Source organism: Protopterus annectens, chromosome 10.part0, assembly GCF_019279795.1.
Source record: "Protopterus annectens isolate FY-2018-M chromosome 10.part0, PAN1.0, whole genome shotgun sequence".
Classification (NCBI taxonomy): Eukaryota; Metazoa; Chordata; order Ceratodontiformes; family Protopteridae; genus Protopterus; species Protopterus annectens.
The window spans coordinates 1,406,306,384-1,406,332,729 of record NC_056744.1 but is presented as its reverse complement, the minus strand read 5'-3'; positions in this window follow the sequence as shown (position 1 = coordinate 1,406,332,729).

Here is a 26,346-nt window from a genome sequence, read left to right as displayed (position 1 = left end):
TTTCAAAATATAACATTAATACTCAGTTATACATTTCTAACAGCATTTTGTAAGTTTCAGTCAAGTTTCAGAACTTGACATTCATTCTCACTTATGAGGTCAGTATAGTACATTTCAGTCCGATTTCAGAATATAAAATTCATACTCAGTTATACATGTCTAACTGTATTACTAGACAGTTTACAACAAGCAGTTATATCACACTGTACACTATTCATTTATTAGTTTTAAGGGTAAAGTGACATACTTGTTTGTAACAGGTTTACTAAGATATGTTATACAAAGAATAAGTAGTAATAGTTATTTAATGTATGTAAGGCATAACACGTTGGGCTTAAATTGTTAATTAATTTACAGAATACAATGTACCTTACATAATTATTGTACATTAGACAGAAAGTTAAAAAGTAAAGGTATAAATCTGAAATACAGAAAGCATAGGTTTTAGTAAAGGTACATATATACTATTACAGCACATAGATATTTCCATCTATTACAGAACATACACATTAAAAAGGTAAATAAAAAAGAGTTATGTACTTACCATAACTTGGCATCTGTGTTATCCTGTGTCATCATTCATCACCATAGGGTCTGGGATCTGATATCAGATCTGAGCCAGCAACATACTACAGACAGATCCATGGCTCTAGCTACTCCCTCTCCTGTGATGCCCTGCTGCCTCCTAATCCCCAGATTGAGTTTGCTGTTGTATTCCTAAAGGCTACTTCTGCAAAACTGGAAGGAAAACACTCCAACTTCCTACATAATCCACAAGGTAGGGGGATAGTGACAGGGAAAAATGTGATGAATGATGACATAGGATAACACAGATGCCAAATTATGCTAAGTACATAACTCTTTATCTGATGTTATTCATGTCATCATTCATCTAGATAGGGTCAGAGTCCCTAACTACCATTTATCTTGGGAGGTCTCAAGGAAGGACATTCCGGAGCACTGTGGAGCCAAAGGAATCCCTGCTTCTAGAAATCAAATCCATCTTGTAATGAGATATAAAGGTGTGATGATTAGATCAAGTGGCAGCAGTACAAATGTCATCAATAGAAAGCCTGGCTAAAAAGGCTGAAGAAGTAGCCACTGACCTCGTAGAATGAGCATCGATTCTTCCTGGAACCTCAAAATGCCTATTGTCATAGACTGTGGAGATGCAACTAGAGATCCATTTAAAAATAGTGACCTTAGAAACCAGAAGACCATGTCTATTAGGGGAAAAAGCCACAAAGCTGTTCTGCTTTATGAAAAACTTTGGTTCTATGTAGGTAGAACTGTAATTGTTGGTGTACATTCAAGGTATGTAGAATGTACTCTCCTTTGATGGAATAATTGAGAAAGAACACTGATAGCTGAATACATTGATTTAGATTAGATTCAGAAGCAACCTTGGGTAAAAAGGAGGGATTCGTGCTAAGAGGAAACTCTGTTCTTGTGAAAACTCATGTAAGGAGGAGGAGTAATGGCAAGAGCTTGCAGTTCCGAAACCCTCCTAGCTGAGGTTATAGCAACAAAGAAGGCCATCTTCCAAGACAATAATTTGATATTGCAGGAGCTAGCAGGCTGAATGGGACTCCTAGTCAGAGATTGCAAAATCAACGAAAGGTCCCAAGAAGGTGAGGGATTCTTAATCAGTAGTATAAGCAGGAAGACCCCTTTCATAAATGCTTTACAAAACCTAGAAGAAAAAGTAGACTCACTGTTCTCATGAAATTTAGAAATTGCCACCAAATGAAGCTTGACCATAGAGAAACTTGCTCCCACTAGGAAAAGGGAGGATAAAAACAATAGGGTGTCAGAAACAGAAGCAGAAAAGGGATCCAGATTCCTGCTCTTTGTCCAGATAGAGAACCTTTCCCACTTGTTACTATAAACCTTTCAAGTGCAAGGTTTCTGGTAGGCTAGAATAATATGCTTAATGGGAAATGATAGCCGGAACTGCTTTAGAATCACTGGAATTGGAGAAACCATGCAGTCAGATAAAGGGTCCGGAGGTTTGGGAGAGGAAGGCCTGATGGATGGGAAATTAGATCCTGATGGGGATCCAATACTCAGGGCAGATACCTTAGATGAGACCTGATGAAGGACTCAAGATTGAACTGCTGAGCTTGTCGGCCATCATGGTGAAGTCCCCGGGTATATGTGTTGCAAGAAAGAAACACCCGGAGGACATTTCCCATTCCCACACTCTCATGGTCTCACTGCACAATGAGTAAGAGCATGCTCCCCACTGTTCGTTGACATACCAGACCACAGCCATGTTGTCTGTATGAATTGCAATCATCCCCTGAGGGAGGCAGTCCTGAATGGCTTGCAATGACAGAAGAACTGCTCTCATCTCTGGGACATTTATGTGCAACTTGGTCTCTATGGGGGATCATGCGCCTTGGACAGTCCTCCCTTGTAAATGCCCACACACCCCAACAGGGAAGTGTCTGTGGTCACTGTGGCCTTGGGCAAAGGGAGAGAAAAAGGCCTGCCTAGAGTGAGATCCTGAGACTGAAGCCACCAAAGAAGGTGTTGTCTGCACACAGGCATCAGCTTTATAGTCATGGACAGAGGATGAAACTGAGCTGACCATTGAACCATAAAGGTCACCTGCAACACTCGCATATATTACCTTGCCAGGGGAATGAGACGAATGTCCAAGGCCATGGATCCAAGGGCTCGAAGAACCAAGTGAATTGGGGGATGTGACAGGCCTAAGATCTGCGTTACCTATTCCCAGATGAACTGAACCCTGCATAGAGGTAATGCTGCAATCTCTGAAATGGAGGATAACAGAACTCCTATGAATTCTAACAGTTGAGTGGGGACCAGATTGGATTTTGAAAGTTTAGCAGTGATCCCCAACTGATGGACGACGGGAAGAACATAATGCATCACTTGTAGCAGTTGATGCCTGGAAGATGCAGTGAAGAGCCAGTTGTCAAGGTATGGAAAGACCTAAGACCCCTGCAGCTGCTAGCAAGCCACTACCACTGCCATACATGTGTTAAACACCTGGGGGGCTGTGGTGAGACCAAACAGTAGGGCTCTGAACTGGTAATGACTAGCTCCTAGTCAGAAGCAAAGATATCTCCTGGAATGGCTGTCTATCTTGATGTGATAGTAGGTGTCCTGGAGATCTACTGAGCATATCCAATCATCACTGGGTAAGAGAGGCAGAATGGACTGAGCAGCAACCATCCAGAACTTTGACTTCTTGACTGAAAGATTGAGCTCGCTGAGATCCAAAACAGGATGCAGGACTCCCCCCATCTTTTTTGGCAGCAAAAATAAGTTAGAATAAGTATGAATAAGTACCAGAACCTCTTTGTCATACTGGGACCTCTTGGATGGCTTTTTTTTGAAGAAGTTGTTGAACTTCTTTGAAGGTCAACTCCCTCTGATTGAGTAGAATTTCAGGGAGGTAACTTCTCATGGGAGGGGGTTCTGAAAAGGGAATGAAATAGCCCCTGGAAATGATGTTTAACACCCACTGATTGGAGGTGATATTTGTCCAGGCTAGTGGATGTAGGGAAATGTGACCCCTGACTGCCCCCAGAGCAGAACAGCTGGGCAACACTTCAGAAGTGCTAATAGGGCTGCTCAGATAAGGGTTCCCTGGATCCCTGATTTTGTAGACCCTCATTGCCTTGAAGGTGGTTTCGGCCATTGAACCCTCTCTCCTAGCCTCCAGAAGAGGAGTCATCAGGAGCTTCCTGGAAGGAAGACTGTGACTTCCAGAACCACATCTTTGTAGTTCCTCTTTAGGCCTTAGGAATGACCTCTTGGGAGTAGAAAGCTTAATCCCGACAGCAGAAAAAGTCTTCTCTTCCTGCTTGTTGTGGGTCAAAGTGTCCTTCAAGGAAGATCCAAAAAGGGTAGGACCATCTAAAGGGGCACTGGTAAAAGATGCTTTGAAGGGTTCTGCAAACCCACATAAATATAACCAAACATGATGCCTCACAGCAATGCCAGTACCTGCTGCCTGAGAGGTAGCTTCTGCAGCATTGGAAATTAACCTCTTTGAGGAATTCACAAGGGACGTCAGAATGGATAGCTTTGGACACATCTTTTCAAAGTCCTCTGCCACCAATAACTCTGAAAAGGAAGTGGAAAGCTCTTGGACCAAATCCGTTTGGAGGCAAGTAAAGAGTACCAAGTAATTAACTGCTCTCAGCCCAAAAGTTGCTGAGGTGTACACACGCTTCCCAAAATGGTCTATCACCCAGGGCTCCCTGTTTGGGGGGTGGACAGTGGGGCTCTGCCAGCTCCTTTTTAGTGGTGGTGGCAACCACGATGGCATTGACTGGGACACCTTTGCTCCAGAAAGAATGGTCTACAGGAGGGCTAAAAATGTTTTCTGCTCTTTCAGGGACTGGTTCCACCATATCAGGCTCCTTCCAGGCCCTGCTGGTGATCAAATTTACTAACTCATCAGTGAGGGGACACTGTCCCAAAATCCTTTTAAACATGGACTCCTCTGAAGATGGGGGCTGGGGAGACCATCCACCCTTCTGCTTCAGAGACATCATGGGGTGGAGATCTGGGGGACCCATCTCCTTCATTGAAGTCCATGTCCTCGGCGAGGGACTCTGTGGGGGAGTCCAAGTGCCTCCTCTTGCATTTTCTGTTATGATGTACCTTCTCCACATGGTGCTCTAAGGAGGACTCAGAATAAGCAGGGACCCCCAGAGGGGAGGGAACCCCCTGAAGGCTCAAACAGGAGGACTGACCCTGGACAGGATGGGAGGCCTCACCAGCTAAAGTAGAGAGAGGCAGGGAGGGACCAGCAGGTGTGGTAGATGAAACTCCAGCCCTGGGAAAGGTCCTCTTTACCACTGGAAAGCCGAGAGGCTGGAAGCAGTCACATTTCCATGTCTGAGGGAGAAGTCCCCTGAAGAGGAGGGATGAGTCCAGAAACAGCACCATGACCCCCGGATGATACTGATCCAGAGCTATTGAAGGCCAAAGCAGCAAGGAGAAGGGACCAGTCCAAGAAAATGGTACCAGATCAACCCCCATGGAGCCGGTGTCAACCACTCTGGCACAGGGCTCACTCTGGTCCAACAGTGGAGGAACAGAACAAGCCAGGGACCCTAATTGGGTTAAGAAAAGGGAGATACTTGTTCTCACTGTGATCTGATCACGGGCATCTGGGTCTTGAAATTTCAAAGCCGCTGTGGTTGAAAAAGGAAAATGAGTAATGGGGGTGCCCCCCTAACTGGATGGGCAAGGGAAGCCAGGACTCTAGTTGGGCCTTGAGGAAGCCCTCATCATCTTGTCCATGTGTGAGGATAAGGGACTCCTTGAAGACCTTGAGGAGGAAGAGGAGTGAGTATACTTAGATGGAGACCTCACTCACTTGCTGTGGTGTTCTGAAGTTTGACTCCAAGGCCTCAGAGCTGACTGAACTGCCTGTCTGGAGGTAGACAGAACAGCTACCTCCTCCAAAACTATAATCAGATTCGATGATCCTGTCGGACCCGAAGGCTGAGCCGATATAGCAATCGGATCTGACAAACTGGTCGGATCCAAGGCTGGCTTGACCCTGGTCAGATCTGAGGGCCTATGATCTGGAGAAGCCCTGGATGCAGGAGACAGCTTCACAGCTCACGTCTCTGAAGACCTCAGATCTAAGATGGACCAGGCTGGGATCTGATCTGGGGACTTAGGATCCAATAGCTGGGGTTTCTTAGAAGGAACTGATGCTAAGTGTAGATCAGTGTGCATATCTCTTTAAGCAACCTCCTGTGGGCATGTACAAGTGTATTGAGTACTGAGCATATGCAAGCCAGAGTGCCATTTTGTAGTTAGATGTTGAGATGTAAGCATGCATGTGTGTGTAAGCTCTGTCTGTTAATCAGTTTGTTTGTATTTAATGAACCTGCTATCCATCCTGATACATTTCAATGTAATAAAGCATTGTAAATGAACTACCCCGCCTTGCTTGTCTTTTAAGTGTAACGGGACGAGTGACATGGTTTCAGACGTGGCATATCTAATGGCCAGAAAGAACTCCAGTTTCTCTACTTTGACTTTGAGAGGTAGATACAGAAGTGGACCCTCATTGCTACATGTATAATATGCAAAAAACAGGTCAGAAACAAATTTATAATGTTAAAACTTGCTCAAACTATTTCTTATTTGTATAATATGAAACAAAACATACAGACTGCTTTAAATGATATTAAAATAAGTTGAACTGTCCGATATTGCTAGAATTATTCAAATTACTATGGAAAATGTTTGAAATAAAGTCTGGATTGCATAAAACAAATAAAATAAGAGAAACAACCACATTTTTTGCTAAGTATGTACTTTTTCCTATTAACTGAGGCTATCCAAGTTATTAGAAGTGCATGAAGCACTTGCATGTTTATGCAGTGTTACAGTAAAGTTATTTCACAACTACAGCCGTTTCAGAGCATATTTCGCAAAGTAGTTTATTGTGCATATGTGTGTTACTGCAAGCTGCAGAGGCACCTTATTTTTATATAATTACAAGGACCATGTTTTCAGTGTGTCTGTGCATACTTTGTTGGCATGGCTGAAGGATTTCAAAAAACAGGTCTACTAGTGTTTGATAATAATATTGCTTAGAACTGGAGAGTGTTTGAGCATGAGCATGACATTTTCATACAGGCAGCATTTTCTGATAAAGGTAGCCATACAAATGCATTTATTCTGCTTAATTTATCTGGGTCAGAAGCCATAGAAAGGGAATGTACATTTGTGTATGCACCTGCTGTTTATGCTGGAGAAGGGGGAAACCATCATATTGTTGTACAGGCTGAGTCAGTGAAGGACCCTGAGTGCTTAAAATGTAAATGTAAAGAAATGTGTAACCCCCCCCCCCCAAAACAAAATGTTACAGTGGAAAGGCACTTATTTTACACAAGGGATCAAAAGCCTGGTGAAACTTTTGCAGCATATATAACTGATCTGAGAAACAAAGCTAAAATGTACAGATTTGCTGCTTTGAGATGAGTTAATAAAGGACAGAATTGTGTGTGGTATTAAAGATGACTGCGGTGGTGGTGCTGCGGTAGTGTTGTCGCCTCACAGTTAGACGTTGCCCGTTCGATTCTCAGTTAGAGCGTCTTCTGTGTGGCGACATGTGTGAATGGGCGTTCCTTCGTTGAAGGTTGTGCGTTAGGCCCGGCAAGCCAGTACATAAAAATCTACTGCCAATCATTAGCGGATGGGAGTTCCGCTGTGGCAACCCCTAAATGGGAAAAGCCGAAAGACACAAACAAACAAATTAAAGATGATGTGAGAAAGATTTTGCTTCGTGACAGTGATTTAACTTTGAATAATGCTATTGACATTTGTCAGATTTTGAGCTGACAGAAAAGCACACAAATATGCTTACAAATGAAAATAGCCTTAAAAATTACTGCAGCAAACAGGGTTGCCAGACGTCCCTATTTGGGCAGGACTGTCCCGAGATCAGCAGCCTGATCTTGAGTCCCACCCTGCTGGTTTAAATCCCGGCCAGCCTCCGCTTTGTTTTTTTTTTTTTTTTTTGATTGGCCCGTATGCCTGGCATACGGGCCAATCAGAAATGCTAAACACGGAGCTTCTTGTGTTCCACATTAAACAGAAGTAGCTCCGTGTTTAACGATTTTTAAATGGCCCATATGCCGGTATACGGGCTAATCAAAAATCACTAAACACGGAGCTACTTCTGTTGAATGCGGAACTGCAATGTTCCGCATTAAACACGAGAAGCTCCGTGTTTAGCGATTTTTGATTGGCCCGTATGCCGCATACGGCCAATCAAAAATCGCTAAACACGGAGCTACTTGTGTTGAATGCGGAACTGCAATGCATTAAACACGAGAAGCTCCGTGTTTAGTGCAGAGCTACTGTTGTTTAATTTGGAACTCTGTTCTGCATTAAAGACCTTTTTTTTTTTTTTGGTCTTCACTTGCCGTGAAAGACCTTTTTTATTTGTCCCTACCTGGCTGGTTGGAAATCTGGCAACCCTGGCAGCAAAACTCATGTTTATAGTATGCAGCATGTTATTAAAAGAAACAGGCCCAGGCACTTGACAGCAACTGTAGTCTCTGCCACACCCACTGGTAAACCTCAGAGCTTTCTAGCAAGTTCCAGAGTTCACACAGCCTCAGTGAAGCATAAGAGTGAGTCAACAAACTCAAAGCATGGGCCCCAATCTAATTTCATTGCTAACTGTCATAATTGTAGTAACAGTCATGAATCTAAAAGAGAAAAATGCTTAGCATTTGGTCAACAATGCCACAGATGTAATAAATTGAATAATTTCAAAAGGTTTTGTGAATCAAAGGGTACACACTCTTTTACTAGAAGGGATCATTTTAAGAAAAGAGTTGATGAATTAGACAGCAGTAATGTGGCATCTGTTACTCTTTATTTTGATGGTGTGTCAGTGCTTAATGAAACAGTCATTAGAATTGATTTATGGGCCAAGAATGAAGTATTTTGCACTGTTTGGATAAATGGCAGAGTTCAAAGTTGATACTGGCTCGAAGTGCAACTTTATGTCTGCAGAAACATTTGCTAGAGTAAGTGATGGTGAATGGCTTTATTTGACAAAGTGTGTGAAGCTAGTTGCATATAGTGATTAAGACATTCAGACCGAAGACTCAATAATGCTTTCATGCTACTCTGCAGGTAGAAGTTACACCTTATTATTTTATGTGGTGAAGAGGCATGTCCAGTCATTATTAGGCCTTAGAGACATTTTGAAAATGGGACTTTGTTCATTTAATAAGGAAGTTCACCATGTTAGCTTAAAAGACCACTACTCTAATTTCACCAGTCTATTTTTTTGACCTATGCTGATCTATTCAAAGATGAACTAGGCAAGCTTCTAGTTGTGTACTCTATGAAGTTAACTCCGAGGTCAATCTAGTTGTCAGGCCAGCCAGAAAAGTTCCAATAGCTATGCAGACTAGAGTCAAAGCCAAACTAGACAAAATGGTGCAACAAGGTGTCATTTGTCCTGTAGACAAACCAACTGAGTGGGAATCTTCCATGGTGGTAGCTCACAAGAAAAGCTCAGATGACATCAGAATATGTATTGACCCATGAGATTTGAACAGTGCACGAAAAAGACCTCATCATCCAGTGCGCACAGTCATAGAAGTCACAGCCTTGATGCCAAATGCATTTTTTTTCTGTGTTAGATGCAAAGAGTTTATTTTGGCAAATTCATCTTGACAAAAAACCCTCATTGTTCACTACATTCAGTACTCCATTTGGCAGGTACAGATTTCTGAGAATGCTATTTGGGATGAATTCTGCAAGTGAAGTCTTTCAACTTGCAATGGAACACATTTTTTCTGGGTATCCTTGCATTATTATAGTAGATGACATACTGGTAGGAGGTAATGGTGAAGCTGAGTATGACAGAGACCTCAGAAAAGTTCTGGAAAGAGCACATCGAGTGAATATTAAGTTAAATCCAAATAAATGCAAATTCAGGCTACGAGAAGTCAGTTATATTGGTAATTTATTCACCAGTTCAGGCTTATAACCATACCCTCTAAACAAACAGTCATTCTCGAAATGCCAACTCCAATCAATGTTAAAGCCCTGCAGTGTTTTCTTGACCTGGTTAACTATCTAGGCAAATTCATTCCAGACTTGAGTCAAATATCAGCACCACTCAGAGAGCTAACATGTAAAGATGTATCTTGATCTTGGTTAGAACAACACCAGAGAGCATTTATGTCCTGAAACAGAGAATTGCCAGCCCACATACTCCCAGATACTATGATGTACACAAGCTAGGTACTCTTTCTTGTCATCCTTCGAAATTTGGTCTTGGTGCAGTCATTCTACAAGAGGGTCAACCTGTTGCTTATGCATCCAGAACCCTTACCCAAGCTGAAATGCAGTATGTTCAGATAGAGAAAAAACGTTTGGCAATTGTGTTTGCATGTCCCATGTTCCATGATTATGTCTATGGTAAACCTATCCAAATTGAAACAGATCATCAGCCTCTAGTCACTATCCTGAGAAAGCCTATGCATTCAGCCCCAGCCAGATTACAACTCATGATGTTGAGATGTGCAGCATTTCCATCAGGGCAGAGTCAGAGACTGCCCTCTAGGTCAGGCATAAGTCACCTGTCAGCAGTCTATAAGATACAGAGTACAGTGACAGGGCTTTCAGTCTATCCACATTGGTTATGGGTTGGAGGCCCTGTATTTTCTTGGTTAGAAACCTCTGTGATCTCTCCAGCAGCTGCAGTTGTCTGGTGAGGTATATGCAAAAGGCAGTATTGCACTGTATTAATGGTCTGATGAGAGTTGAGTACAGTGGAGTTATAACATCCTTAGACCTGGATGAGATGCCCTTACTTATGAGATGCACAGCATAGAAGACTTTCCTTACTACTTTGGAAACTTGGTGGTCGAAGTTTAGATTGGTATCAACATGTGTTCAGAGATCTCACACCACTGGATTTGAGCTTAGGGAGGTGTTGTCAATATTGTAATTAACAGGGAATTCAACTTTGCCAAAGGGGATAATAATGCACTTTTTTGTGGTTAGTATTAAACCATGTCCTTTGCACCAATCATTTGTCTGTGTTAGCTCCTTCTGTAATAAGATAACATCACTGGGGGGAATTAATGATTACACCCAATTTGTAGTCATCAGTGAACCTGGCAAGGCAAAGACCATCTACTTTAGCCTGGACTTCCGAGAAATACATTCCAGACAGTAAAGGGCCCAGCACAGATCCTTGTGTTATGTCACTGGTGATGGGTCTACTGGTAGAGGTGGAGTCACCGACTTTAACAGTATGTGTTCTGTTGGTGAGTCAATTGTCTACCCGTCTAATGACATAAGGGTTGATCCCCAGCAGGGAGAGGTTCTCAATGATGCCTGAGTGGGAGATTGTGTCAAAAGCCTTATCTAGGTCAAGATAGGTTGCATACACTGTCTTATCTTCATCCAGGGCTTTGGTGACTTTCTTAAAGAAGTCTATTAGGTTTACTAAGCATGGTCTCCCCTTAACAAAACTAAACTGGGTTGGGCCTAGAGTTTGAAGGTTGCCTATGTCGTTGTTGATAAAATGTATGATGATTCTTTCCATGGCCTTGCAGATGAGGCTGGTGAGACTTATGGGTCTATAGTTTTCACGGTCAGTTGATGGCCCACCTTTGTGCAAGGGGATTACTGTTGCTGTTCTTTATTCTGCTGGAAAAAAAAAGTCAGTTCTCAGGCTATGGTTGAAGCCAATGCCAAGTGGATCTGCTAGGTTCTGTTTTAGACTGCTTAATAAGCAACCTGGGATGTTGGTCCCAGTGAGGCTGTGGTTTTGGCCTTGAAGAGCACAGCTATGACCTGATCTCTTGAGATAATAGGCAGAGGACTGGTGTCAGGTATGCTTTGGGGTATGGGGAAAGCGGTTTGAAGTTTGTGCCCAAATCTGTCAGTTAGCAGGTTGGCAATTTCCTCTGGTATAGTATGAGTGGTGCCATCCACTACCAGATCAGCACATAGCTGGGAATTCCATTTTAGATTTTGGACGTAGTTAAAGAATGTCTTATGATTATCCTTGGCTTTGTAATTCACTTTAGAGGACTTTACAAGATTTCTGATTTGCTTGTTCAAGCTGTGGAGAGAATTCTTCCTCTGCTGAGTCAGTTCCCTCTTGTTCTTAGACATCAGTTTCTTTCTCTTGTTATATAACCTGTTTATATTTGAGGTTCACCACAGTGGCTTGTTTTTTCTCGAGGACCTGGTTTTGATCCAGTCAGGTACAGCCAAGTCTATACGTTTATTTAAGTGTTTATACAGGGCATTTGCATACACCTCTGCATAGGAGTCACTGTTGCCTGTGATTGTGGGGGGGGGGGGGGTTATAAAAAGTTTTATACCATCGCTTAGTAGGCTGTAATTTGCTTTGCAAAAGTTTTTTATGTTTTTTATTCCTATGGGTGTGACAGGTCCAATAGTTACTTTGAATGAGACTGATTTATGGTCCGACTGTATCAGAGAGAGCATCATACAGGTGGGGGGGTGCAGTGATCTCCCCCATGTTGGTGAGTACTATGTCTAGGAAATTTTAGCCCCTTGTGGGGTGCCTGATGTCTGTTCCAGAGCATTTGCATTTGCAAAGTTCAAGAACCTCTGGGCAAGCATGTTTGTACTCGTGTATGTCTCCCAGTCAATGGAGGGATATTTGAAATCTCCCCTGACTAAGGTGTTGGGCTGTATACTGAGTGACTCCAGTAATTCCAGGTAGGTGGTGTGCTTTTCTTAGTTCATAGTGGGGGACTTATAGGTAGCAATGATGTGGTAGGGTACATTGCCTACAGTTAATTGGACATAAAGTAGTTCAAGAGAGTTGTGAAGACAGGTAGAGAAGGGGTAAAGGCTGCTAGCCTACTCAAATAGAATTTGATGCATAATTCTGGCATTTGTAAATATAAATATATAATACAGGCTTGTTTTTTAAATGAAAGAAAACACTGTAAAATGTGAACTTCAAGATTGTAGCAACATTGCCATCTGCTGTAAGGAAAACTAAGCCAAGCATTTCAAATGTTCTTTGAAATTAAAATTATGTTTTGTATGTCCTTTGAAGTTAGAGTTGATGATTCTGGAGTAAACATCTTGCCTATTGTTTTAAGGCTAAAGTTAATGACCAGAATTTACAAATGGAATGTCCTTTATTGCTCTATATGTAAAAGAATGTAAATCTAGTACTGTGGCCTGGGAACCAGGAAAGTGTAAACAAATGATGTAATGTTTTATCCGAACTGCAGTTTCAGTTTAAACAGTGAGAACCAAAGATTATTAAGCAGTTTGACCTGACTGTTCAACTCAGCACTGCCTTGCTCTATGTAGGTACGTTATCTTAGAAGTATGTTTTCTTGTAGAAATAGCTAGGACTATAAAGTTTAGACTACATGTTTCCTGTTATGTCAGAACTGTACTACATAATTATTTTAAGTTTCTGTGTGATCTCTGAACTCTTGAATAGCACTGTGGTATAGTAGTATTGTCTTGTGTTTTAGTATTTATTCTTAAATATTTTTAAAAAAACTCTTAACTGTGGATGGTTTATGTAGAGATAATTAAGCTCTAGAGTACATTGCATGCTTATAAGTAATCCTGTAATATGCCCTTCCAATGCCTTCAGATTGCTTATGTTGCACTACTATTGGAAAATAATATTGTACAATAATAATTGGACACCCTTTTAAGGGCCTTTGGGTAGCTGATAATTATTAGCTGGTGGTGGCAGTAATTACTACCATATAGTCCGGGTATAGGGGCACAGCTGGAGAATCTGTGTCAGGCTTTCCCAGGAGTGTCTGTGAAGTTGTATAAATACTTATCTCTAAGAGTGTGTGTGTATCAGCTACTTGGACAGGGACATGAAGCACTGATTGGACAGAGAGTGTACTGGAGGTTAGCTTGCAAGCTAGGCTGAGATCTGGACCCTAGTCTTAGTGGGGACCTGGAAAGCAAGGGAGCAACCAGCCCCAGACTGACTGTGATCTGTGTGTGTGCACTTAAGGGAAATTGTACTTGTGTGTATGTGTTATCCTTTCCTCTTATATGAGACACCCTCTCTGGTGTTAGTGGTGAGGACTGAGGCTCCTTGATTATGGACATCATATGTGGTTTGCAGTGATGGGATCCACTTCACATTTGTGGTGGCAGTGGATATCCACATCACATATTAATTAGTTGGAAAATACTAATTGGCTTGTAGTGGTGTGGATAGAGTGAATCCTGTAGCTTATGTGCAGTGATCTCTGAAGGTGTTTTGTACTCTATATCAGCCACACAGTGAATACTCAGAGTTCAGTTCACAATTTTTTTATTTCTTTTGTTAGCTTAGTTAGTCAGGGTGAGCAGGCAGCATGTCAGCAGAGGAGTATGGAAAGCTGACAAGGAGCCAGCTGGTGGAGATGTGCCAGGCTAGGGGACTGGTGCATGGAAATCTGACTAAGGCAGACCTGATTGCAGCCTTGGTTACAGCTGCATCAGAAAATAGCATCCAGGAGGACAATCAGACTGGCAGTGGAGATACGATATCCTCAGAGAATGGACAGCTCAACCTTTCTGCGAAGGACAATCGGACTAGCAGTGGAGATACAATATCCACAGAGAATGGACAGCTCAACCTTTCTGCAGTGGACTTAAAAATCCATCTGGAGCTAAAGAGACTTGAGTTGGAGGCCAGGCATTTGGAGATGGAAGCTGAAGAAAAGGGGCATCAGAGGAGGCATGAAAGGGAAATGCTGACTCTTTGCCAGAGTCATGGAGGTAATGGAGAAAGGAGTAACTGGACCCCAGAAGCACAACAGGTCAGTAAATTTCTTCCACAGTTTAAAGAGGGGGATAATTTTGATAGTTTCATTCATATGTTTGAGAGGGTATGGAAACAGTATACTGTTGACCAAAGGCTCTGGGTACTGTTCCTGACCCCCTTACTCCATGGGAAAGCTGTAACTTTTTATCAACAATGCTTGACTCTGTCTGTTTTGATTATACTGCTGTAAAAATGTATTTTAGAATGTTTTAAGCTAACACCTGAAATGTATAGGAAAAAGTTTTGTGAGCATACATGCAAGGCAGATGAAAATGTATGTGAATATGTTGCTGAACTGAGCACTTAGTTTCATAGCTGGGTGAGTGGATGTCAGGTCACTACTTTTGAAGGGCTAGCAGACCTTTTGGTGAGGTAACAAGCCCTTAGCACTTTTTCTGAGGAGCTGATAGACAATGTGCTACTTCAGATGAGTTGGGGAAGAAGGGAGACCTATACCTGGCCAGCAGGGCAGCCCTGCACAGGAAGGGGACCCACAGTACTGCTCATGGTTCTAAAGGAACCCATGGTGAGCAGCACAGACTGCCCCAACAGAATCTGCCAGTAGTAGGGGAAGCCACTAGTCCAGGTACATGTCTAGGAACTAGGGATAAATGTTTTGAATGCAACCAGTGGGGCCATGTGGCATACAGGTGTCCACAGATGCAAGGTGGGGAACCAAAGGTGAGGGAGCCAGTAAGTGGGAAAGACAAAATGACAATAATGGGTTGTCTTGAGACAACAAAGGTGCTATACTATCATCCTGCAGATGTCCTGGAGGGAAGGATTTGGATGAGTCAGTACCATGTACTTATGCAGTTACACGTAGTCAGGCTTGGAGACAAGCATGTGAGTCTGGTAGCCTGGGAGGGACCCAGACATACTGCATACTTGCAGCCAGGACTGGTGAGGTGGTTACTTCAGGGAGGGAGCTACTCTGTAGCAGTGAAACTGAAGGTGAGCCACAGCTGCTTGTGGGTACTGATGGTCCCTTAGACAGAGTGACTGCAAAGGTAGAGGTGAGTAGTAGTACCCAGGTGACAGTGATGCACCACTGTCAGAGGATGCCAGACTTCCTGTGGAAGGGGAGCTGGGAAGGGTTACAAGGAGATATTTGAGACAGGCTCAGCTCTCAGACCTTACATTGCAAGGCCTGAGGCAGGTAGCTAGGGAGGCACCTGATTCTCAAGGAAAGGGGGACTCTGTATACTGGGACAAAGGGTTATTATAAGGAGAGTGGACCCCTGAGGGAGGGCTAGAATGAGAGAGAGTACAGCAGTTAGTAGTACCTAGAGCTTACTGTCTGGCACTTCTAGCCATAGCCCATGATATACCCTTTGCAGGTCATATGGGTATAAAACATACAAAGAGACATATTATGCAGAACTTCTATTGGCCTGGAATTTCCAGAGATGTAACAGGGTACTGCAGGACCTGTGAGCAGTGCCAAAAGGTAGGCAAGGCAGGAGACAATGTGAGAGCTCCTTTGATGCCTTTGCCTGTGATTGAGGAGCCATTTCAGAGGGTAGCTATGGATATTGTGGGTCCTCTGAGTACCCCAGGTTCCATAGGGAAAAGGTGTATCTTAGTGGTAGTGGATTATGCTACACAATACCCTGAGGCAGTGGCTTTGTCCTCTATTGAGGCAGAGAAGGTGGCAAATGCTTTGTTAGAGATTTTTAGCAGGGTAGGTTTCCCAAAAGAAATACTGACTGACAGGTGCCAATTTCATGTCAGACCTGCTGGCTTGTCTGTGGAAGTCCTGTGGGGTGAAGCACATGTAGACCACCCCCTACCATTCCCAGACTAATGGTCTTGTTGAGAGGTTAACCTCTACAAACAAGTCCATGCTATGGGCATTTGCAGATCAGTTTAAGAGGGAGTGGGACAAATATTTGCCCCATCTGTTGTTTGCTTACAGAGAGGTTCCCCAGGAATCCACAGGTTTTTCACCCTTTGAGTTGCTGTATGGGCATAGGGTGAGGGGGCCTCTATATTTAATTTGAGACGTGTGAGAAGGTGACTGTCAGTATCACAAGGATTCTTTTGTGGCATATGTCCTAAACCTCAGGACAAGGCACAGGGAACTCATGGGCTTGGCCCAGGTAAACCTGGCAAAAGCCCAACAACAGAAAAAGGTGTGGTAAGACAGGAATGCTCGAGCTAGAGCGTATGCTGTGGGGCAGCAGGTAATGGTTCTCATTCCTGTCAGACACAATAAGCTGCAAGCAGCTTGGGAGGCACCCTACAAGGTGATAAGAAAGGTAAGTGATGTTAACTACATGGTTGAACTGCTAGGCAGATGGCAGGGGCACAAATTGTACCATGTTAACATGATGAAACCTTACCATGATAGGGAGGCCCTTGTGCTGAGCATTTGCAGTGGATTGCAGGAGGAGTTTGAGGGAGATCTGGGGACTGATCTCCTCAGTGATGCTCGGGCTGACACTTCATTGGAAGGGGTCCCAGCACCTATCCCCTACCCAGGTTCGAGAAATCCGAGCAGTGTTGCAGGAATTTGGGGACATATTCACTGGGAAACCAGAGTGCACTGACCTGGTGCAGCACCAGGTGGATACAGGACCCCAAAAGCCTATTAGGCAGGCCCCTTATAGGGTGCCTGAGAGGGTCAGGTAGACTCTGAGGGAGGAGGTACATGAGATGTTGGAACTAGGGGTGATTCAAGAGTCCAACAGTCCTTGGGCCTCCCAAGTGGTGCTGCTGCCAAAGAAGTATGGCAGCACCAGGTTCTGTGTGGACTATAGGAAATTAAATAGTCACACAGAGTCAGATGCTTACCCCATGCCTATTATAGATGAGGCCCTAGAGCAGCTGGGTGGGGCTAAGTATCTTACAACCATTGATCTTACCAAGGGTTACTGGAAGGTGCCCTTGACTAACAGTGGTAGAGAGAAGTCAGCCTTTGTGACTCAGTTTGGCTTGTATCAGTTTACAGAGATGCCCTTTGGGAAGAAGACTGTCCCAGCGACTTTCGAGAGGCTGGTAGATCATATCCTAGCAGGAGCAGGAGGGTTTGTCCTTGCTTACTTAGATGATATTGCCATCTACAGCCATTCCTGGCCAGAGCACCTTCAGCATGTCAGGGATGAGCTGGGCAGACTACAGAGGACAGGGTTGACCATTAAGCCGGGCAAATGTCAGGTGGGTATGGCAGAGGTCTTCTACCTAGGACATAGAGTGAGGAGTGGTAAGATAAGGTCAGAACCTGCCAAAGTGGAAGTCATTCAGGCATGGCATGCATCTGTTATTAAAACGCAGGTGAGGGCATTCTTAGGGACAGCAAGGTACTACAGAAAGTTTGTCCCTAGTTATAGTACCATAGCTGCCCCCCTCACAGACCTGACAAGAAAGAACAGGCCAAATAAGGTAGTGTGGACCCCAGCATGTGAGCAGGCATTTCAGAAGCTTAAAGAAGCTTTGGGAGGACCCCCTGTGTTAGCCAGTCCAGATTACAGCAAATAGTTTGTTATGCAAGTGGATGCTTCGGACTATGGAGTAGGGGCTGTACTTAGCCAGATTTCTTCAGAGGGAGAAGAGCACCCAGTGGTTTATCTCAGTAATAGGCTCCAACCCAGGGAGGAATGCTATGCAGTGGTAAAAAAGGAATGTCTAGCCATAGTGTGGGCACTGCAGAAACTTCAGCCTTATCTGTATGGAAGAAAATTCACCGTAATGACAGATCCCAACCCTCTAATATGGTTAAACAGAGCCAGCCAGCAAAATGTCAAGTTGCTAAGATGGAGCCTGGGGTTGCAAGCATATGACATGTCAGTGCAGCACCACAGTGGGAGTAGCAATGCCAATGCAGATGGGCTCTCAAGACAGTCGATGCGGTAGGTATACTCAGATAGACCTAGCCGTCTCAAGCGGCATTTATCAAGGGTCACTTGAAAAAAATATCTTGAGTTCTCCAGGGGAGGGAGAGATGTGAAGACTGGTAGAGAAGGGGTGAAGGCTGCCAGCTTAGTCAAATAGAATTTGATAGATAATTCTGGCATTTGTAAATATAAATATAAAATACAGGCTTGTTTCTTAAATGAAAGAAAACACTGTAAAATGTGAACTTCAAGATTGTAGCAACATTGCCATCTGCTGTAAGGAAAACTAAGCCAAGAATTTCAAATGTTCTTTAAAATTAAAATGATGTTTTGTATGTCCTTTGAAGTTAGAATTTGGAGTCGATGAATCTGGAGTAAGCATTCTGCCTATTGTTTTAAGGCTAAAGTTAATGAACAGAATTTACAAGTGGAATGTCCTTTATTGCGCTAAGTGTAAAAGAATGTAAATGTAGTTCTGTGACCTGGGAACCAGGAAAGTGTAAACAAATGATGTTATGTTTTATAACAACTGCAGTTTCAATTTAAACAGTGAGAACTAGAGATTATTAAGCATTTTGATCTGACTATTCAACTCAGCACTGCCTTGCTCTATGTAAGTAAGTTATCTTAGAAGCATGCTTTCTTGTTGAAATAGCTATGACTATAAAGTTTAGATTAAGTGTCTTCCTGTTATGTCAGAACTGTACTACAGAATTATTTTAAGTTTCTTTGTGATCTCTGAACTCTTGAATAGCACTGTGGTGTACTAGTAGTGCCTTGTGTTTTAGTATTTATTATTAAATATTTTTAAACACCTCTTAACTGTGGCTGGTTTATGTAGAGATAATTAAGCTGTAAAGTACATTGCATGCTTATACGTGATCCTGTAATAAGCCCTTCCAAAGCCTTAAAATTGCTTATGTTGCACTACTATTGGAAAATATTATTGCACAGTAATAATTGGACACCTTTTTAAGGGCCTTTGGGTAGCTGATAATTATTAGCTGGTGGTGGCAGTAATTACTACCGTATAGTCTGGGTATAGGGGCACAGCTGTAGAATCTATGTCAGGCTTTCCCAGGAGAAGTTGTATAAATACTTATCTCTACGAGTGTGTGTGTGTCAGCTACTTGGGCAGGAACATGAAGCACTGGTTGGACAGAGAGGGTACTGAGGTTAGCTTGCCAGCTAGGTTGAGATCTGGACCCTATAGCTGTGCCAGTGGGGAGTCTTATTGGAGACCTGGAGAGCAAGGGAGCAACCAGCCCCAGACTGACTGTGATCTCTGTGTGAACCTAAGGGGAAATTGTACTTTCCTGTGTGTATTTGTTATCCTTTCCTCTTAAATGAGATGCCCTCTCTGGTGTTAGTGTTGAGGATCGAGGCTCCATGATTGCTGGGCCAGGGCATGGGAGTCACAAGAGTCATACTGTTTGACCAGTCTTGAGTTGTACTTGGCCTTGATGAAGATGGATACTCCTCCACCTTTGGTTCTTTTTTGTTCATTTTGAGGTCTGCATGTGTGGAAAGCATTGTAGCCTTGCATGGCCAAGGTGCTGTCCGTGGCTTTGAACCATGTCTTACTGACTGCACAGATGTCAGCATCTTCCAAAGTGAGCAGTGCTTCTAGGGAGTACAGCTTCCTGTTCAGACTTATCATTAAGCAGCAAAACATTTAGTTTGTCTTGAGTAGATTTTTTTAAGCTGGAAATTTCGTTGTTTTGACATTACCTAAAAAGGCACTATGGGGGAGGAAAGCACCTTTGCCAGTATCAAAAAGCGTAGATGATGCAGGTGCAGACCATCTCTGGCAAAGCAGTGTTGCCGGTCAACTATATCTTTCCAGGCAGATAGATCCCCTGGACTGACACCAGAAGTTAAGACAATTGTTGAAGTTGATCATTTTTTTGTTTATACTGTGGAATCATCCTGGGTGAAGGTAGAATGCAGCTTAGGTTTTGGGTCATACCTGCCTGTGACACACAGTCTGAGAGTTCAGTTATGTCTTTCCTTTTATAGTCCACAGAGGTACACCTTAAGTCATTCACTCCAACATGAACTATGACAGAGTCATAACGGTATTTGTTGTTGAGCAACTTGAGTGCATGAATGATTTGATGGATCTTGGCACATGACAGGCAGCTGACCATGATCTTCTCTTTGTCCAGCTTGGAGAAGGGGACATCCATGTGTCTCACTATGGAGTTACATATGACTAAGACATTAGGTTTTGAGGTGTTTTGCCTTAGGGGCATATTAGCTGAAATAGTGGTGTATGTGCTATTATGTGTAGTGGTTACTATTTAAATAGCAGTGTGTGCAAGGAGTTTGCGTTTAGGTCTCTGATCTTTTGGTAGGCTTCTAGTGAGTATCTCCTTGAATGTGTGAAGTGTGTGTGCTGGCAACCTGTTTGATGTTCGATCTGTTGTTACGTGAGAGAATTGGGTCCAATTTCATAGCGTAATTACATCTCTCACATAGGGTGTTTGTTTGTTTTAGGAGTAAGTGGTTGTCAGTGGAATACATTCATTTGAGCGACTTAACTTTCCTCGATCGTGTATAACACCGAGGTTAAATGTTGAATTTCTCAGTAGCGAATGCTCGGAATGTCATACAAAACACCGAATGCGACATTCCTGACTGCTCTACCACCTAAACAAGCACTAACATGTGTTAAAAAGGGGGGATATTTTGTGTTTCACTACCATTATGTGTGCAATTATGAGAATTTGCTGCACTGCTTTCGAACATTTTCTGATCGGCCATCTGCCAGCCGATCAGATGAATGTATACCATTGTCAGCAGATATGAGACAATTACTACATTGTCTCAGGATGCCCAAGTCATTCAGGCTGGCCAGAGAAATTATGGGAAACTGCCTGACCATTATAGCAGGTTTTTTACTGTGTGTACTATTAGGGAAGGGAGTGGGCTAGTTACACTATTTTTTTGCACTAGGACTAACAAAGGGGCTTGTTCTGTTGAAGGGAAGGGATAATAAGTGTGGCAATACTGCTCAGTGCACAACTAAGTTGCCCATAGTGTAGCAGAGAAGCTTGTGAAGGTTCAACTGACAGTTGTCTAGGGAAAAGTTGTGTTGAAGGTATTTGTGTCTATACAGGGCACCGCTAACCCTTGCTGAGCAGTGCTCAGCAATGCTGAAATATGAGCCTTAAATATTGGCAAAAATAAACACTTTAAGCTATCTACCAATAGGAAAATGCACAATGGGCCTTTCTACAGCAATCCCTGCTCAGACAAGGCTAGATCTTCACTCTTCTGCCACAAGGGTGCAGGTGAGCCCTTCTTAACGTAAGATGGCTGGTTTAGTGCTCAAATGTTTCAATAACAGGCTAGATTCAGCAGAACTAAATCTAGAATATGCTATCTAGGCTAACAGCTGAACTGAATCTAGACTATGCTATCTAGGCTAACAGTACAGCTGAAATCAAGTGCAGAAAATGCAGTCACAGTAAAAATCAGAAATAATGCAGCAATTAGCTAAAATACAGTGTAAGAAGTACAGTCAAGAAACAATTTAACCAATGAAAAAACATGTGAAATGTGCAGCCTAGATATTTAAAGTGTCTATCTCTCACATAGAACAAAGTCACCAGGCCAAGCAGATTTCTTAAAACAGAAAACAAAATGGAGGAGGCAAAACAGAAAGCAGCTCTATCAGCAAGTCACAGTTAAAAATATAGGTTTACTTTCCTCACCCAGCAAGGGTGGCCATGGTGGTGCAGCGAATAGCATTGTTGCCTTACAGCAAAAGGTTCTCTGGTTTGATCCTCGGCTGAGGTGCCTTCTGTGTGGAGTCTGCATGTCCTCCCTGTGGTCATGCGGGTTTTCTCCAGGTGCTCTGCTTTCATCCTAAAGACATGCTATAGGTGGATTGTAGACTCTAAGTTGGCCCTAGGGATGAGTGTGTGTGTGTGTGCCTTCTGTTGAAGGTTGGGTGCCAGGCTGGCAACTCGACACTATAAAACTCTTCTGCCAATCATGAGCCAACAGGTGATCTGCTGTGGTGATCCCTAACTGGGAAAAGCCAAAGGAAGAAGACTTTCCTCACCCAGCAGGGAATTACCAGCAGTGTTTTAGTTTATGCAGGCTTGAAATCTTTTTAGAAAAGACTCATTAAAGTCATCTTCACTTAATGCAGCAATATCTTAGGGTAAATTCTAGGTAGGTTTAATTAGGTTCATAGGCATGTACTAGACTAATGAGCACTAGGGCCTTTTTAAGCCTAGCCATGCATCCCAAATCTTTGACAAGTTCTGGTTCCCTTGGTAAGTGAAACAGGGACTTGGGCGATAAAACATTTACAAGTGGGGGCCTGGGAGATGAAACATTTACAGGCTGACTTTGTCCATTAGAAACATGGATGCCAAACCAGGGATGAATTTTCTGTTCCTCATCCAATTGTTCGAGTTGAACTAGAATTGGGTTAGGGAGGAACTCTGTTTCACATGGATGGAGACCATGTTCCAGACAAGGGGTAGTCTCTGTGATGCATACCAATCTCTCCAGCAGGTCCTATTTCTATCACAGACAAAATTTAAGTCTTTAGAATGGGTCATTTTGGTGCTGTTTGTTTTGCGAATATGCAGGAGGTTCATTACGGAGGCAGAGATCTCCCCTCATCAGCCTGTAGGAGGCAGACTACTGGGATAAGACTCAGGGGGGGAGGGTGGCATAATGGTTAAGGTGTTTGCCTTACAAACACAAGGTGCAGGGTTTGAGTCTCACAAGGGATAATTGGCTAAGCTTAAAAATGGCTCACAATGGCAGTTAGCCTAGTACTAATCTATGAACCTCTATGAACCTATGAAGAGGTCTGCATATAACATGTTACTTATGCCCTGTATTCTGTTAGCAAGGAAACTCTGTGGACATTCCAGTTGTTGGATATGCTTAGTTAGGTACATACCAAAAGGGGGCTTGTACTTGATAGGACTGATGAATACTGATTACAGTGGAACAATTACCTCCTTGGACCTAGATGCCATACCTTTGTTTATAAGTTGTACAACACAGAATTATTTCCTCACTCCTGTAGACATGTGATGGTCAAAGACTAGATTACTAGCTATGTGTGTCCCCAAGTCCCTGACTACTGGGTCGATTGCTAGGAGTATATCATCAATATGATAGTTACCAGGGGTGGATGAGTTCCTGAAGGATCCTTTCTTGGCATTTTGTTTTAGTCCAAGGCTCTGACACAAGTTATTTGTCTTTGTCAGCCCTTCCTTCAGAACATTAGTGTCAGTGGGAGGATTCTATGATTGCTCCTAATTTGCAATCATATGCAATTTCCTCAGCCAAAGGACCTTGACATTGGCCTTGACTTCAGGAAGTAAATGCCAAAAAGGAGCAGTCCCAGGACTGATCTGTGAGGGATTCTGCTTGTGACTGGCCTCTTTGTAGAGGAGGAGGACTCCCCAGTTTTAACCTTCTGGGTCCTGTCTATGAGCCAGCTGGCTATCCACAGGGATATATAAGGGTTTATGAGGCAATCAAGAAAGGGCGGCTTAATGGTTAAGGTGTTGCCTTACAAACTCAAAGTGCAGGGTTGGAGTCTCACAAGGGATAACTGGCTAGGTTAAAATAGCTCACAAGGGCAGTTAGCATAATACTAACCTATGAATCTAAGTTATACCTAACCTCTTGAGTTTATGTACAATGTCAAATGGGGTATTGTGTCAGATGCCTTGGCCAGGTTAAGGGAGGCAGTGTGAACCATTTTGCCCTCATCCATTGCTTTAGTGACCTCCTCAAAAAAGTCCATCAGGTTGAGTAGGCATGACCTGCCCTTGACTAATCAAAATTGGGTTAGGTATGGTGTTTGGCAGTTGTTCATGTCATCATTGATCATTTACATGATCATTCTTTCCACAGCTTTGCATATGAGAGGGTTTGTAGTTTCCAGGGTCTTTAAATAGCCAACCTTTGTACAGATGGATGACTGTTGCTGTTCCCAATTTGTGAGGCATGAAATCTGTTTGGAGGTTATGGTTAAATAGCAATTCCAGAGGACCTGATAGGTCATATTTCATGCTATTTAGAAGGCATCCTGGGATACAGTCTTGGTCCATTGATGCAGTGTTCTTGGCCTTAGAGAGAGCATTGAGGAACTGATTCCTAGTGATAGTATGGGAGAAGCTGAGGGGAAAGAGGGGTGAAGTTAGAGCTGAATTTCTCTGCCAGTGGGTTTGCTATATCTTCAAGCTCAGTATAGATGGCTCCATTAACAATGAGCTCAGCACATAATTGTGTATACCCTTTGAAGGTGCAGACATCGCTAAAGAATGCCTTGTGGTTTTCCTTGGCCTGTGCAGCCAAATTTACCTCAAGTTTGGCTTTGGTAGACTTTACTTGTCCTCTGAGTTGTTTGCTTAGTTCAATGATAGTGTTTTTATACTTCTGGGTGCTACACCTCCTAATTTTTGTCATACTTTTCTTCTTTCTGTTATACAGCCTGTTGATATTGCAATTCCACCAGGATGGCTTGTTTTTGAGTTAGTCCTGTACTTCTTACTGGTGGGTACAGCTGCCTCTATGCAGCTATTAACAAAGGGTTTCTCTAAATAGTAGATAGCAATGTTCTCAGGGGGTCTTGCAGTTTTGACAGGTTATCACCTAATTGTAAGAAGTTATACTTAGTATAGTTCCTGAACATTCCAGGACTAGCTGGGGTTCCAGGATTTATTTTTATTCAAAGTAGACAGTTTTGTGGTATTACCTTACTAGAGAAGACATTACACTTGGGTAGTGAGGTGTGCAGCACTCCTTAATATTTGTGAGGACCAGATACAGTTTATTTGAGCCTTCGGTTAGTGTACTGACAACCTGGTTCAGGGAGTTTGTGTTTACCAAATCCAGAAATCTCTGGGCCTGCACATTTGGTGTCATATATGATTCCTAATTAACAGTGGGATAATTAAAATCTCCCATGAATATGGTATTGGGTTGGATGGTGAGTGTTTCCAAAAAGCTTAAATGCATGTTATGGGTTTCCTGGGTCATAGAAGGGGACCTATAGCTTGCAAGGAAGTAGTACGGGATTTTGCAAGTGGTAATTTGAACATGGAGAAGCTCAAGTGCATCATCTTATTTCACCAGCCTTGAGGTATATTTATTTTTGTTTATTTTTGATGATAATCAAGACACCTCCATCTTTAGTCCATCTCTGTCTAGTAGCTAATCTAAATGTGTGGAAGGCATTATTTATTTATTTATTTATATACTGACATCTGATTACCATGAAATTTCACCTGGATAGAAGCCCATTTTCAGAGGATGCCTGGGGAGAAAAGCTCTAAATTATTACAAAACATTTTAAGAGCAATAATTTTACAATCTTCAAAAATAAAACCAAACTTCTGCACTTTAAATAATCATAACAAATTAGGCATAATAATAAAAAAAAAAAACATTGCTTAAGAATCGATACAAGGTATATGACAATCATCTGATGAGTGGTTGGGAGGGTGGCCTAATGGTTAAGGTGTTTGCCTTATAATCACAAGGTGCAGGGTTTGAATCTCCCAAAGAATAATTGGCTAGACGCAAGGGCAATTAGCTTAGTACTAATCTAGGAACCAATTTATATTTAGAGAAATTTTAAACAGTTGGTAGAGAAATTAAAGGAAAGTTAGTTTAATACAACTAGGAATTGCAATATGAAGTGAGGGAAATATAGGCTCATGGTATATTTAGAGAGACAGTCAGGGAGAGAATTAGATAGCTGTAAGAAAATAAAAGAAGACGGGAGAGTAAGGCTGTATAAGGAAAGAAAAGGTACTTGTTCACATTTAGGTATATAGATTATCCAGGTTTTCAGCAAGAACAAATTTTTAGCTAGGAACTCTTTCAGAGTAGTTTTGAAAGATGGAGGGGGGTGGGTATAAAACTGGTGGACACAGATAAGGAATTCCAGGCCTTAGCAGCCTTGTATGAGTATACACAATGCCCAGCAGTTTTGCTATGTTTGTAGACAGACAGGAGTTTATAACCTTGCACTACCAGTGTGCTGTTCGTGGCTTTAAACCATGTCTCAGTTACTGCACAGACTTCAGCATTCTCTAGAATGAGGAGAGGTTGTAGGTAGTGGATTTTCTTGTTTAGACTCCTACTTATGAATCAGACTGATACTATGCAATACCTCTTAACTGTCCAGAT